We start from the raw sequence: 15,559 nt of genomic DNA, 5'->3' as shown, positions 1-15,559 counted from the left end.
ACGGCATCTGAATAATCAATGAGAGAAATGAATCGAATTAAAATAGAAAAATAATTAGAAATAATATTTTATTATGTTGTTTACTAAACTGTCTAGAAAGAAAATCAGAATCATATTATTTAATTTACATAACTAAGAAAGGTAATCGGAATGTTTTAATTTGATTAAATGTCCAATGTCCCACGAGCACTTCTTCTCACAGTCTGGACTACTGTGAGTACTGGTTTTTCACAACCAGCTTCCCCATGAGGCGAGTTCCAGCACTTTCGTTGGACTTCAAAATTCTAGGTATCATCTTTTAGTCCTTTGAACTTTTACTGCCTTGATGGTTTGTAGTATAGTTTCATTTCAAAACATAATGTCAATTCTTTTGATGCATCCCTTCCTTACAGAATATGTTCCTAGAACGAAGCTCACAGAGGAGTCAAAACAAAGAATCGCCTTTTATGAGCCCTTTTTTAAGATAGAGTTGAGAGTCAAGGGGTTGGTGACCACCTAATTATTGCGCCAATATGGTTTTATTGCCTCATTCCAACGCATTCACGGAGTCAATGGCAGGGGACAACCCAGACGTGGCGTCTACCGTTTGATCGATCTGTGAAAGCGAAAACTAATCTTTTGGGCAAGCCTTATTCAAGTCTGTAAAGTCTATGGACATCCTCCATGAGCCGTTGGGTTTCAAAACTAATACCAGATTTGCAACCCATATTGGGTATAATGATTCCTAGAGGAAATCATTAGCAGTTAGCTTGTCCACTTCTGCCTTTACTGCTTCAGCCCTGACCGGGTCTAAGGGCCTCCTTTTTTGGCAAACAGGGGTGGCATCTTCTTGGATATTCAAAGCGGGGCAAATGGTATTGCGATCAATCCCTGTCATGTCAGAATGGCTCCAAACTAGCACATCTTGATTCCTCTTTACCATATTTATGACATTTTCCCTTATGGAGGAGGGTAGATTTCTTCCCACTCTGATAGTCCTCGTGGGGTCATCCTCACTAATACTCACTTCTTCTACCTCTTCCATTGGTTCCAAATTTCTTTCAATCCCAACTCTTGGGTCTAACTCATCTAAAAACTCATCCCAAATAGTTTTAGTATCCATCAAGTCTTCTGTTCCAGAAGCAACAAGTGTTTCTTCTCGGACCATGAACACGATCCTCGTCGAAACATTGTAACAGTTTCTTGTGCTTCTCTGATCGCCTTTTATTGTGCCAGTGCATCCATTGTCACAGGGGATTTTCATGCACAAATGTTGAACAGAGGTCACCGGCCCAAAATCTACGAGGGTTGGTCGCCCTAATATGGAATTATATGCGATTAGGCAACCTACCACAACAAAGTTTGAGTGTTTAAAAGCACTCACCTCATTTTTCCCTTTGAGAGTGACTGGCAGCTGGATCTTACCCATTGACATTAAGATGTCACCGCTGAAACCCTGAAGCTAAATGGGACAAGGGGTTAAATTTGCTTTAGTGAGCCCAATTGTCTAGAATGTGAGTTTAAAAAAAAACGTTAACAGAGCTGCCATTATCCACCAGAACTCTGAAGACTCATTTGTTAGCGATCTATGCATTAATTACAAGTGGATCGTTGTGGGGGAAATGCACATTCTTAGCATCTTCCTCGGTAAAAGTGATGGGTTGATTTAACATCCTAGGGCATTGAGCAAGAGACTGCACCAGGGCACACACTTCCCCATCTTCTATTTCCCTTAGATATCTTTTTTGTGAATTACGGGTATTTCTGAGGAGATGAGGTCCACCAGAGATTGTTGCAACATGTTCGTCTACCGGTGGCGGAGCAAGTTTGGGAGCATACGGGGTTCCCAATCTCGGGGCAAGTAATGCCACCCTACCTGGAGTTGATGGAGCAGGAAGGGCGGGCAACTATGTTCCCAGAGCTTGAGAGTGTCCTACCCCCTGCGGAGGATTTACAGCGCTCTGCTGTCCTGGAATTATCACATGTCCGTGTACCTTCCCCTATTCGGGATAAATAATTAGGATACAGATTCACTATCCCAAATGTCCCGCTCAAAATAATATTTCAGTCTCATCCTTTAAATAATCACACTCATTTGTGGTGTGACCCTTCTCTCCATGGTACTCGCACACCTCCATGCGACATACGTAGAGGTTTCCTGTAGTAGACCATGTTATAGGTAACTTTATAGACATTTTCCGTAAGTCTATTAGTATTTGGGTCATATTCTTTCCTCTGTTTCATCAAAGAATCATTGCGGTTATGACTCTTTCCCCCTCTCTTATTCTGGGAGTGGCTTGCATTGGACTCCAGGACCTCAGTCTTTGCTTGTCCTAATGCTAGGTTACATCCGGTCTATGCCGCCCTGTACCCAAAAAAGTGAGTCTGCGTAGGGGCAAGACCAAAAATGGTAGGTTCGTAAATAGATGGAGTAAACTGAGCTCTAGGTATTGGTAAAGCTAGAGCCGGAACTTGAGGTGTAATTCGGAGCAGTTGTGGACGGAGTTGGAGCAAGAGCAACTCTGAAGGCTTGTATGTATGCATCTTTCAGGTTGATGATACCTTGGGCCTTGGCCATGAACTCTCTCAAAGTTTTAGCTCTTTTCCTTTGCATTTCTCCTCACATCAGGGAGCCTACAGCCAATCCCGACTGGAGGGCCATTAACTTCATATCATCATTGACTTTTGTGTTTGGCAGCTGCCTCCATCATTCTTTGAATAAAATCCTTTAGGCTTTCATTGTGATGTTATTTAATGTTGGTAAGTGAACTAACTTCCATTTGTCTCGCGCAATGATGAATTGTTTGCGGAAGGCTGATTGCAGGTGTTTATAGCTATCAATCGATCCTGGAGGTAATCGTTTCCATCAATCTTCTGCGGACTTAGTCAAGGTCAAGGAGAAACATAAACATTTGGCGTCATCACTGACGCGAGCGACTTGCATCATTTTGTTGTATTTTGCTAGATGCGCTCGCGGATCGATTCTCCCTTCGTATAACTCGATGTGAGACATCTTAGAGTTTTCCGGGAGTGGAGTTTCTGTAATTCTCCTTACGCAGGCTTCCAGATCCTCATCTTCCGAATTCGATAACGCTCCACTTGTTTTTTGACCAACTTGGTCGAAGTAGCAATTTATTCCTCCAACCTTTTGGTGTCGCTCTCAAGGAGGTCGCGCCCTCTCATCTTACTGCTCATATGGTTTCTAAGGTCACCTCTACATGGCCTTGCTTTCTCACTTTTGTATTTTTCATATTTGGCATCTAATCGCCGTTGAAGGTCTGTAGTAGACTAGTTGTCTTCGGATTATCCCATGACTGTTCTACCATCTTTGTTAACCGAGTTGCTGGGGTGGTACCTTCGCCCTTTATGTGTGGGTACTTTCGCATCGTGTCCTTTTGGCGTGGCTTTGCCTCTAGGGTTAGAAGGGCACCCGGGCTCAAAAGCACCGGTGGCCTTCTGCGCCCTTGAGGGCTGACCGGCCGCAGTTGGAGGCCTATGTGCAAGTTTTTGTGAGGGCTCGCCCACCTTGCTTTTGCCTTATCCTTGCGAGGATTCGAGGTCTCAGCCTCTATTTTCTTTTAGGCACGTTCCTCGACCAACATTTCCACCGAGGGGTTCATCTTCAGATTCTGCCAAATCTTTAAATTTACTCTGTAGACACTCCATCATCTTCTTCATTTTCGCGATGAGCCTTTTCTGTTCAGCCAACTGCACCTGAGTTGTCTCTAAGTCTTTGGTCACTTGCAACAGGTTTGGGTCATAGACTGGTCATAGTGATATCGGTCTTTGCAATACCCATCTCTACATAGTCATCAGCTTCACCTTATTCATCACCTCCTTCGAGGTTTTGACCATCATCAAGGTCGTCAAACACGTTTTCAGTATCCTCCCCTTGGTTCTTGGTGCGAGCCATACCTTCTTTTCTGACGCCACCTGGTTGGAGGTTAGAGGTGTGAAAGTGGGCCTCCTCTGTGACTGTGTCCAACAGAGTTTTTTTGTTGGTGTTCTTTCGTGTATTCACCATAGTTGAAGTGAATCAACAACTAACTAACTTTCCTCAACTCTCAATGAAAGCGCCAAAATATTTACCGATATTTTTAGAAATCGATTAATAAGAGCTTAAGGAAATGCAAAATATTAAATAATAGACAAATAGATATTTTCCGTGGTTCAGGCGTTAATGATCATTAGTCCACGAGTCAGTAGTATTAGCCTTCTTAGGCAAATGTTTGAGTATTACAAGTGTTTATAATGACAATCTTTGTATTCATTTTGTTTCTCTCTAAGAAGAAAGCTCTCTAGGAATTTTAGCAGGGTTTTTGTAAGTAAAAATTGTGTACCTCCTATTCATAAAAATAGAGGTATTTATAGGCCACTAGGTGGGCGAGAGCATACTCTCTTACCCCACTAGGGTTCCTTACTCAGCACGCAAATGAGGCTATAAAACATTACAAGACCATCTAACCGTTGATTTGGTAGGTAGCTCTTTCATTGTGTGGTGCTTAATTGACGTAGGCTATCATGTGAGGACATGGACACGTGTTGTTCAAAGGTTTCTCTTTTAAAAACGATATCCCAGACGAGCCACTGGACAATAAGCACTATAGAGGTACATACGCGCACATCCATGGTTTGACACAGGGGATAAGATCTGACTTGGTGTTAGACGAGGTGTAACCGTCGAGTGTATCTATAGGTTAGGTCGCAAGGGGCTTCCAGGAAGTACTACTCGAGACCTCCTAGAATAGCCAAGTCCTAAGAACCTCTGGAAGACCCGTGTTTCGTGTATGCCTTCGAACACTGGAATCATTAGGTTACAACTTCAAGGATCAATTCCACCTTCACAATGGGTGCGATCTCATGGATACTTCGATGCCTTCCTTAATCCTATCTTGAAACAAAGGGGAATTTGGGATATTCCCATACAATTTGATGTGGCACTCTTTTTGCTACTTCCACGTAGAACCTATATGAGAATAGGGATAACAGAAGGTCTTCACTGTGTGATGACACCATGAATACATCTATTATACCAAATATATTATCTCCTTTCCTGAATTTTTCTGAAATTAGAATCCAAAGAACAAAAAAATAAAAATAAGAAGATATGGGTATCAACTTTTATTTAAGAAGAAGATGATTACGATGATAATGAGAAAGAATGGGAGGACACATTTAGAAGGAATATCAAAAAGCCACATAAAAAGTGGGGGAGAAAGAGAGACGGGGAGAGAAAGAGAAAAAAAATGTTTTGACCACATATAATTGTATACAATAAATAAATAGATCATCAAGTGGATCTCCATCATCATCAACTTCTCCATCTCCTTCATCTCCATCTCCATCATCATGGTCATCATCTCCATCATCATCAGCATCATCATTATCCTCTCCATCATCATCAGCAGTAGCGGCAACATCATCATCTCCATCATCATTAGCAGCAGCATCATCATCTTCCTCAAATTTTGATGATGAAGAGGATGAAATAATCAATCTCATACATGATATTACTTGGTTGGGGCTGCACTCACGAGAATCTACCTCTTCATCAATCTACTATGCTGCTAAATCACCCCATTGCAAAAAACTTGTTGAAGAATTCATCATTGCGATCATGATGGCCTTTCAAATTAACAACAACATCTGCTACTAAATCACTGTTAGATGGCAACTCCTCCAGAATGCACTTGTCCAATTTAGCATGTTGGGGTTGGGGGACATGCCTTATTGCCTCCTCATCCAGTCTCCATTCAACTGCAAAAATTAGATTTGGCAATACCAAATATATGTTGGTCTCCCTGTAATTTCTACCCCTCAAATTATCCAACATCATATTAATTTAACTTTCCTTAAAAACCCTAAATCACATATCCAGGTGCTTCCCTTTTGACTTAAACAAAAAACCAAAAGGGAATATGCATCCCAATTCCTAAGCCATTTCTTCAAGATGGAGCCTGCTGAATCCATTGAAAGTTGAAACCACATAAATCAAAGTAGGCAATTCGACCATTCTCATATTTTATATTAGCCACATCGGGTGAACCGATAACCACCATGGAATAATTTCACAGTGAAACTATCCAAATTCAAACTTGCAAAGTTAATATATAAGTATAAGCACATAGTTAAGCTTACAGGTGACCTAGGCAAAACTAATTAAACTTCTCCAACATTTTGACTTAACCCCCAATAACAATTAATTCCCGATTGCAATTAATGTCCCAATGCCAACAAACAGACAAGGAATAATATATATAAAAAAAAAAACATGTGGAAATTCTTATTGAAGAAAACAACAACCAAAGATTCACAATAGGCTTTGACTAATCTGTTATTACCAATAATTTTAAATCTTCCACTTTAATATCATATCCAACCACTGTACAGAATGTGGACCACAAGACCCAAATCCCACAAACCATTAAAGCTACTACCGACAGAAAATTTAGTATAAAACCCCCCATTAACTCATTCTACTAAGATTTGCCCAAACAACACCAACATTTTTTGAAAACTAAAAAACCCCTAAAAAACATGGATCTAGGACTTACTGTAGTCGGGAGGAGGATCTTCTTCACCTCGACGAAGATACGCCATTTCAAAAACCTTCTCCTTCCATAAATTTTGTGGGTTTCCTTTTGATTTTCCACGAGGATGATGAATCTCTACTTGGGTTGGTTGGGTTTCTCGTTTCCCCCCACAAGGATGATGAATCTCTTCTTGGGTTGGCTGGGTTTTGTTTTTCTGAGTTTATTTCAATTTCTCACGAAAATAGTGATAATTTGTAGTTTGGTTTTTCTGGGTTTCCTTCGATTTCTCAAGTACTTCTCTATATCTTTCTATGTTTAGATTTACAGTTATAATTTGGTTTTAATATGGTTTCATGCTTTTAATTTTGTGTGTATTGTCCTATACCGTTTCAGTTTTAATTTAATGTGTCTTTTAATTTTAATATGTGTTTTTCTCCTTTTATTTTTTTCCTTTTGTTTTTTCATTTTAATTAGCTATTAGTTAAAAAAAAAAACTCATTTTTTTTAATTTCTATGTCATTAAATTATTAAGACTAATTTTAATTTTTACTCCCTGAACTTTGATATGTACCATATCATGCCCCCTAAACTTTTTTAGTTGTTAAAAATTTCCCTTGAACTATTGAGATTGTTAGATTTAAGGACTTTTGTCCAATTTCACTAAAGAAAGTCCGACGTGGATGAAAATTTATGGGGTCAATTCGGTACATGTTAAAGTCTAGGGGCATAATTTTGTAAATATCAAAGTTTGAGGGGCACGATTTAGTATGTGGACAATCACCATATTAGTAAAATTGAATGAAATTAGACAACAGTTATTAAATTTAACAATCTCAATAGTTCAGGGGAAATTCTTAACGACCTGAAAAGTTTAGGAGCATAATTTAATATATGTCAAAGTTCATGAGTCAAAAAACCTAATTAGCCAATTATTAATGACATGGCACGCATGAGTCTACCTAGCATTGGATAATGTGGGCCACGTAGGCAAATAACGGGATCAAGAGGACGGAGGAGTATTTTTGCTAACAGTACAACAGTTTTTGGGGGTTATGCCGCCAAAATTTGAGTTTTAGGGATTAAGTGCAAGCAAAATGAAAATTTTGAGAATTTTACCATAATTTACTCTTTAGTAATATTATATATTGCTCAAATAAAAAAGCAAGTTTCTCATTCGAATGTATGGCAATGTCAAGGACAATTTTTAAATTATCATTCCCATCCCCATAGATTAATTATATAACCATATCCACCCCAGTAATTATCGATGATAGTGCAAGTATTAATCAGTAGATTATTAGGGGAAAACCATGTTTACCCATAACCATAACCGTTAATAGTTGCAATTTTCTAAAAGAAAAAATTTATTAATTTAATTTAATTTTGATAAAATCTAATTAAACATCATTCTAAATTGTTGCATTGAAAAACATTCTAAATGCTTTTCAAACTCAAAATCCAATCATGTATATGTATTTATTTATTAAACATATCATAACATTAAGAAAATTAATGACAATAACCATAAATTTGATGAAATTCTCACAAAATAAACTATAAATATAATATGGTAACATCTAAATAGAATAAATTAATAAAAAATATTCAATATATATCGGGATAGTGTATATTAATACTATACCCGCATATGTACGGTGCAATTTTTTCCATTTAAACAGTTATTCCCCTCACCATTCAAATCAAATAATAATGGGTACATGTAATCGTGGATTATATTGTCATCTCTAAATCGAATCTCTCTTTAATAATTTTTTTTTTGTTTTTTTTAAAAACACTATATTTAATAATTATGCACTCTAAATCAATTTGAGTTTTGAAAAATTAATGATAACATTGAATAAACTAAACAATAAAAATAAAAATTGTTGGAGGTTTCTTCAAAGCTTCAATCTCTCTTCTTATTTTCTTTTTATCTCTAGGATCAGATTGCATTTCACAATTTCACCCTAAAATTACTTCAAAAGTTAGCAAAAGGCATAATTCTCAAAATTTATCAATTGCTTATAAGTTGGGAGTTTTGTGGCATTATACAATGTAGGAAATGAGCTGCCAGTTCCAAAACTACCCCTACACCCAACACCCCAACTGTCACATTCTAGGGGCAAAACTGACTTTCTCCCTTGGTGCGGATCACAAGGGAATATTCCTTTTTGAAAACCGGATATGCCCTTTGAATATCAGATTTTTATCTTTTCAAAAACCTATTGCATTTATTTAATATAAAATCAATCTTTTCTTTTTCAAAACCCTAGAAAACACTATTCTCTCTTCAAACAAAAACCATCCGGCCCTATTTCTTCCTTTCCTCTTTTCTTTTTGCTGCAAAGCAACCCAGCCGAGCCTCTTTGTTTCTCCTTCTTCTTCGAGCTACAACAGTAGCTATTATAGCCGAGTATATTACTTCTCCACATCTTCAAAACACACAAACAAACCGAGAGAGAGAGAGAACCAGTAGCAACAAAGATCTAAAATGATCTTTGTTGGTTTAGAAGAGAGAAACCGAAATAACACTACAGAAAAATAAAGAAGAACACAACAAAGTTTGATCTCGGAGTTCCCCTTGAAATCAAGAGTACATCTCCGTCAAGCTTCCCTCAAAGACGCTTGATTCTTCACTATGATTGTCAAAACCGGTTGCAAGTTCATGGAGATTCCATGCTACAAAACCCAGCAGGTAATCTCTTTTTCTTCACTTTATTTCTCTTGGTTTTCCTTACAATATCTCTCACTAACTCTCTCTATTTTTTCTCTCTTGTTTCTGAGGTGGGTTACACAAGGAAAACAAAGGTTGCATTCCCTTTTTCACTGCTGGCCGAAATGGTCTCTTACCCAAAGTGGAAGGTTGAACCACTTATTTATAATGTTGTTGTTGTTGTTGTTGTGTTTGTTTCTGATCTGAGAAAAGTAGTTGTAATCTGTTGAGATATTTTTCCTTGAATAGCTGAGAGTTTGTTAGAGTCTTGAGATATTTATTTGCTTCCTTTTATTGTAAAGAAATAAAAGACCTAAGCCTAGGAAAACAGAACCGACAACTCTATGAGTTATAATGGTCTGTTGAGGCTTTATAAAGAGGTCTAATTTATTTTCCTTGTAACTTTATTTATGTGACAATAGTATGGGAATTTATCCAACAAATTCCACCTAAATTTCCATACTAGCAGTCCAAAAAAGTTTCTGCCTTTGCTTTATTTACTTGTTGTTGTCTTTGAGGGTCATTGCTTGAATATGTGTCCATTTACCATCCTATGTCAACTCCCAATAGGTTCATACAATGTTTGAACTTGTTGAGAGTTACCACCTTAGTTCCCATATCTGCTGGGTTCTCCTCAGTAGGAACTTTTTCCACTTGTATCTCACCTTGAGTCACCTTGTCCCTTATAAAGTGATATTTAATCTCTATATGTTTAGTTCGGTCATGGAACACAGGGTTCCTACATAAGTGTACACAACTTTGACTGTCTGAGTACACTCTAGGAACCTCTTTAAGTAACTTGATCTCTGTCAAAAGTCCTTTCATCCATATGGCTTCTTTAATAGCTTCTGTGGTTGATATGTACTCTGATTCTGTTGTTGAAAGTGCAACCACAGGTTGGAGTTGGGCTTTCCAACTCACACAGTTTCCTCCTAGTAGAAACATGTAAGATGAAGTAGACTTTCTGCTGTCTCTGTCCCCGGCATAGTCGGCACGCTGTATCCTTCTATGTTGGTGCTGAACTTTTGTTGTTTGTAGATGAGTCCAACCTTAGGTGTCCCTACTAGGTACCTGAAAACCCATTTCATTGCAAGCCAATGAATCTTTCCTGGGTTTGCCATGTATTTGCTCAAGGTACTTATGGCAAAGGCCAGATCTGGCCTTGTACAAACCATTAAGTACATAATAGTCCCAACAGCACTTGAGTAAGGCACTTTACTCATTGCTTCCTTCTCTGCTTCAGTCTTAGGACATTGTTCCTTTGTTAAAGTGTACTGGCTAGTTATTGGCTGAGAAGTTTTCTTTGAATCTTTCATTGAAAACTTCTCTATAATCTTTTGAATGTAGTCCTCTTGTGTCAAGAATAACTTGCCCAACTTTCTGTCCCTCTTTATAGTGATACCCAGTATCTTAAATGCTATCCCAAAGTCTTTCATCTCAAACTCAGCCTTGAGTTGCTTCTTCATCTCATCCACTTGAGATCTTTCCTTGCTTATGATAAGCATGCCATCTACATAAAGTAACAAGTAGATGACCGTGTTGATGTCAGTTCCTTTGTGATAGAAACATGCATCATAGTAACTCCTTGAGAAACTTTGTTTCATCATAAAGGTGTCAAACCTTTTATTCCACTGCATAGGGGATTACTTGAGTCCATACAAGGACTTAACCAGTTTACAAACATGGTTAGGTTTTCCCTTCTCTACATACCCTTCTGGTTGGGTCATGTATATTTCTTCTTCCAATTCCCCATGGAGAAAGGCAGTGGTAACATCCATCTGATCTATCTCCATGTCAAACTGAGTAGCTAAGCTTAGGACCACTCTAATCGTTTTATACTTCACCACCGGAGAGAAAATCTCATTGAAGTCAATACCTTCCTTTTGTGTGAAACCTTTAGCTACTAGCCTAGCCTTGAACCTTATAGGCTCATCTTTAGATCTTCCTTCCTTGTGCTTGAACAGCCACTTACAAGACACAATACTTTTACCCTCGGGTCTTGGTACCACAACCCAAGTCTTATTCTTCTTGAGAGATCCCATCTCATCATCCATGGTCTTATTCCACTCCTTAGAATTCTTTCCATTTACTGCCTCATTATAAGTCTTGGGTTCCATATCATCCATTTCCAAATCTGTTAGAAGAGCATAAGCCAATTCTTCACTCCAAATGTTGTAGCTGAATTTCTGATTTGGCTTCGGAGTCCTCTTAGATCTATCCCTTGTCAACTGATAGTTTGTAAGGTCCTCTTCGGTGTCTTCATCCCTGATCTCTTGTTGAGCATCAGTTCCTCCCCCTTGACCATTGTTCATGGGCTGCTGGCTTTGGTTAGGTTCCACCTGAACCATTCCCGGTGTGTCTTCATTTTGTTCCCCCTGATTAGAACCGGTTTTAACTTCTAGGTTTGTACCTGCAGGGTTAGTATCTTCCATTCCTGCACTAGACTTTTCATTAGGTAAACAAGGAGAAATATTTTCTTGGAATATAACATCTCTACTATTCATAGTTTTAAATCCCCCTTTTTCCTTTACCCAAAGTCTATATCCTTTTACCCCTTCGGGGTACCCTAAGAAAACACACTTTAAAGCCCTAGGTTCAAGTTTTCCTATGCTTTGATGTGCATAAGCTGCACATCCAAAAACTTTCAAATGAGAAAGGTTTGGAGGTTTACCTGACCATTTCTCCTCGGGAGTTTTACCTTCAGTTGCTCTTGATGGGCTTCTATTTATTAGGTGAATCTCGTCAAGGCAGCCTTCTCCCCAAAACCCTTGAGATAATCCCGACCGAAGTAGCATACACCTTACTTTGTTTAGTATGGTGCGGTTCATTCTTTCACCACCCCGTTTTGCCGAGGTGTAATCCTCAACCGTTCTATGTCGCTGCAAGCCATTTTCTTTACAATAGAGGTCAAATTCATTGTTACAAAATTCCAAACCATTATCAGTTCTTAAAGTTTTCAGCTTTTCATTAGTTAAGTTCTCAACCAATAATTTCCAATGTTTGAATTTTGTAAAAGCATCATTTTTATTCTTAAGTAGATATATCCATACTTTCCTAGAATAATCATCTACTATAGATAAAAAATAAGAACAACCACCATGAGTACTGATTTTTTCAGGACCCCATAGATCAGAATGTACATACTCAAGTATTCTTTTAGAGTTGTGAGTACCTGTTGTGAACTTTAATCTGTGATGCTTTCCAAGTATGCAATGTTCACAAAAGTCTAGTTTACTCACTTTATCCTTACCCAACAGTTGTTGCTCACTCATGAGTTGCAAGCCTCGCTCACTTATATGCCATAATCTTCTGTGCCATAGAGTAGGTATCTCTTCTTCTTTGTCGTTGTGAGTTGTAATATTACAGCTTGAAATAGGAGAGCCTTGTAGGTAGTAAAGTCCACCATTTTTGATTCCTTTCATGATTGTTAATGCTCCTCTACTAAGCTTCATATGACCTGCCTCTACCTTACTCACAACACCCAAATCATCAAGCACACTAATAGAAATTAAATTTCTAGAGAGATTAGGCACATACCTCACTGCTGTTAGGGTTCTTACTATCCCATCATACATTTTAAATCTGATAGATCCCGAGCCTTTAATCTCACATGTCTGATTGTTTCCAAGGATTACTTTTCCTCCTTTAGATTCCCTATAATCAAACATATAACTCTTGTCACTAGTCATATGAAAAGTACAACCTGAATCTAAAATCCAATCATCTTTAAAAGATGATGCAGCAATGTATACTTCACCACTATCAACACTTTCATAACCATCACCATAATTAGCTTGGTTATTTTTATGAAAATTAGGTTTAGAGTTAGAATTTTCTCCCTGTCCTTTATATTTATTTGGTTTGCCTTTGTTTAGAAAATAACAATCTCTCTTGAAATGCCCTGGCTTGCCACATTTGTAGCATCCCGTAGGATCAGTTGGTTCTTTTGAGTTTGATCTTCCCTTGTTGTGACTCTTTCCTTTGTGGTGATCTCTGCTGTGACTTTTACTTTTGTAGTGTCCATGTTTTCTTTGATTGGGTCTCCCTCTACTGAAGTTTACTTCTCCATTAGAACCTCCATGCTTCTCATTCTTAATCTCCAAGTCTTTTGACTTCAAGCTGAAATTACTTCTTCTAAAGTAATTTCTGTCCTACCATATTTAATGGCATTCTTTACTTCTTTGTAGGATTCGGGTAATGAGTTTGAGATGATGATGGCTTGGTTCTCATCACTTAAAGCCTCATTTTCACCAGAATTAGCCAATTCAATATGTAACCTTAGAAATTCATCTAGGTTTTCATCAAGAGTCTTGCTAGTGCTCATCTTGAAACCAAAGATCCTTTCTTTAAGAAAGATCTTGTTGATTAAAGATTTCTTTTGAAACTGATCTTCAAGCTTTTTCCATATTTTTGCTGGTGTATCTTCTTTATCAACTAACCTGATAATAGCATCAGACAAATTAAAAATGATTAAACCAGTAGCAGTTTCAAGAAGTTCTTCTTGTATAGATTTAGAAGTATTTTCTGGCCATTCTATGGGTTCACTAAGAACCCTAAGTAATTTTTTATGAGCAAGAAGAGCTCTAATCTTCTTCCTCCAAATCCTATAGTCCCCTGATCCATCAAACTTGTCAACATCCACTCTAATATTACTCATGTTTAATTGTTATAACAAGATAATAAAAGTAAGAATGTAACAAGACAAAGTTTAGGTTAGAGTTTTCCTTTTTTATCAACTTCTTGATAATTTCAGATTTGGCTTCTTCAATGTTTTGATGATCTTTCTTGTTTCTTGACGTTGTTTCCAGGTGTTGTTGAATCTTCTTGCTTCCCCGAGCTCTGATACCACTGTAGGAAATGAGCTGGCAGTTCCGAAACTACCCCTACACCCAACACCCCAACAGTCACATTCTAGGGGCAAAACTGACTTTCTCCCTTGGTGCGGATCACAAGGGAATATTCCTTTTTGAAAACTGGATATGCCCTTTGAATATCAGATTTTTATCTTTTCAAAAACCTATTGCATTTATTTAATATAAAAGCAATCTTTTCTTTTTCAAAACCCTAGAAAACACTACTCTCTCTTCAAACAAAAACCATCCGGCCCTATTTCTTCCTTTCCTCTTTTCTTTTTGCTGCAAAGCAACCCAGCCGAGCCTCTTTGTTTCTCCTTCTTCTTCGAGCTACAACAGTAGCTATTATAGCCGAGTATATTACTTCTCCACATCTTCAAAACACACAAACAAACTGAGAGAGAGAGAGAACCAGTAGCAACAAAGATCTAAAATGATCTTTGTTGGTTTAGAAGAGAGAAACCGAAATAACACTACAGAAAAATAAAGAAGAACACAACAAAGTTTGATCTCGGAGTTCCCCTTGAAATCAAGAGTACATCTCCGTCAAGCTTCCCTCAAAGACGCTTGATTCTTCACTATGATTGTCAAAACCGGTTACAAGTTCATGAAGATTCCATGCTACAAAACCCAGCAGGTAATCTCTTTCTCTTCACTTTATTTCTCTTGGTTTTCCTTACAATATCTCTCACTAACTCTCTCTATTTTTTCTCTCTTGTTTCTGAGGTGGGTTACACAAGGAAAACAAAGGTTGCATTCCCTTTTTCACTGCTGGCCGAAATGGTCTCTTACCCAAAGTGGAAGGTTGAACCACTTATTTATAATGTTGTTGTTGTTGTTGTGTTTGTTTCTGATCTGAGAAAAGTAGTTGTAATCTGTTGAGATATTTTTCCTTGAATAGCTGAGAGTTTGTTAGAGATATTTATTTGCTTCCTTTTATTGTAAAGAAATAAAAGACCTAAGCCTAGAAAAACAAAACCGACAACTCTATGAGTTATAATGGTCTGTTGAGGCTTTATAAAGAGGTCTAATTTATTTTCCTTGTAACTTTATTTATGTGACAATAGTATGGGAATTTATCCAACATACAAGTCTCTTTAATTTCATTTGGAAGGTTGATTCATTTGAGTTGACACAATTTTATATGTATTCTTAAGAGTGTTTGAGAGTCAATGGAGTATTTTGTGGGAGTTAAGGTGTATGATTCAGGAGAAGCTTTGAATAGAGTTTGTACTTTAGAAATAGTTGCTTGAAGAATAACTGTTGTAATATCTGTGATTATGTTTGTAATCTCATTTCAATAGTTGACTAATTCTTACCATAATTTGCTAAAAAAAAATTCTTCCTTATATAAACAAATAGTTACAAAATAGCTAAATTAAATTAATTTCCAAGATAAATAATATAAACACTACCAAAAATGTGTGTGTGTTTCACCTATAATACCTTTCTAGCAAAGTGATAAATCTGCAAAGAAAATG

The sequence above is a fragment of the Cannabis sativa genome, chromosome 3 (assembly GCF_029168945.1).
Source record: "Cannabis sativa cultivar Pink pepper isolate KNU-18-1 chromosome 3, ASM2916894v1, whole genome shotgun sequence".
NCBI lineage: Eukaryota > Viridiplantae > Streptophyta > Magnoliopsida > Rosales > Cannabaceae > Cannabis > Cannabis sativa.
Note: the sequence above shows the minus strand (reverse complement) of the source record.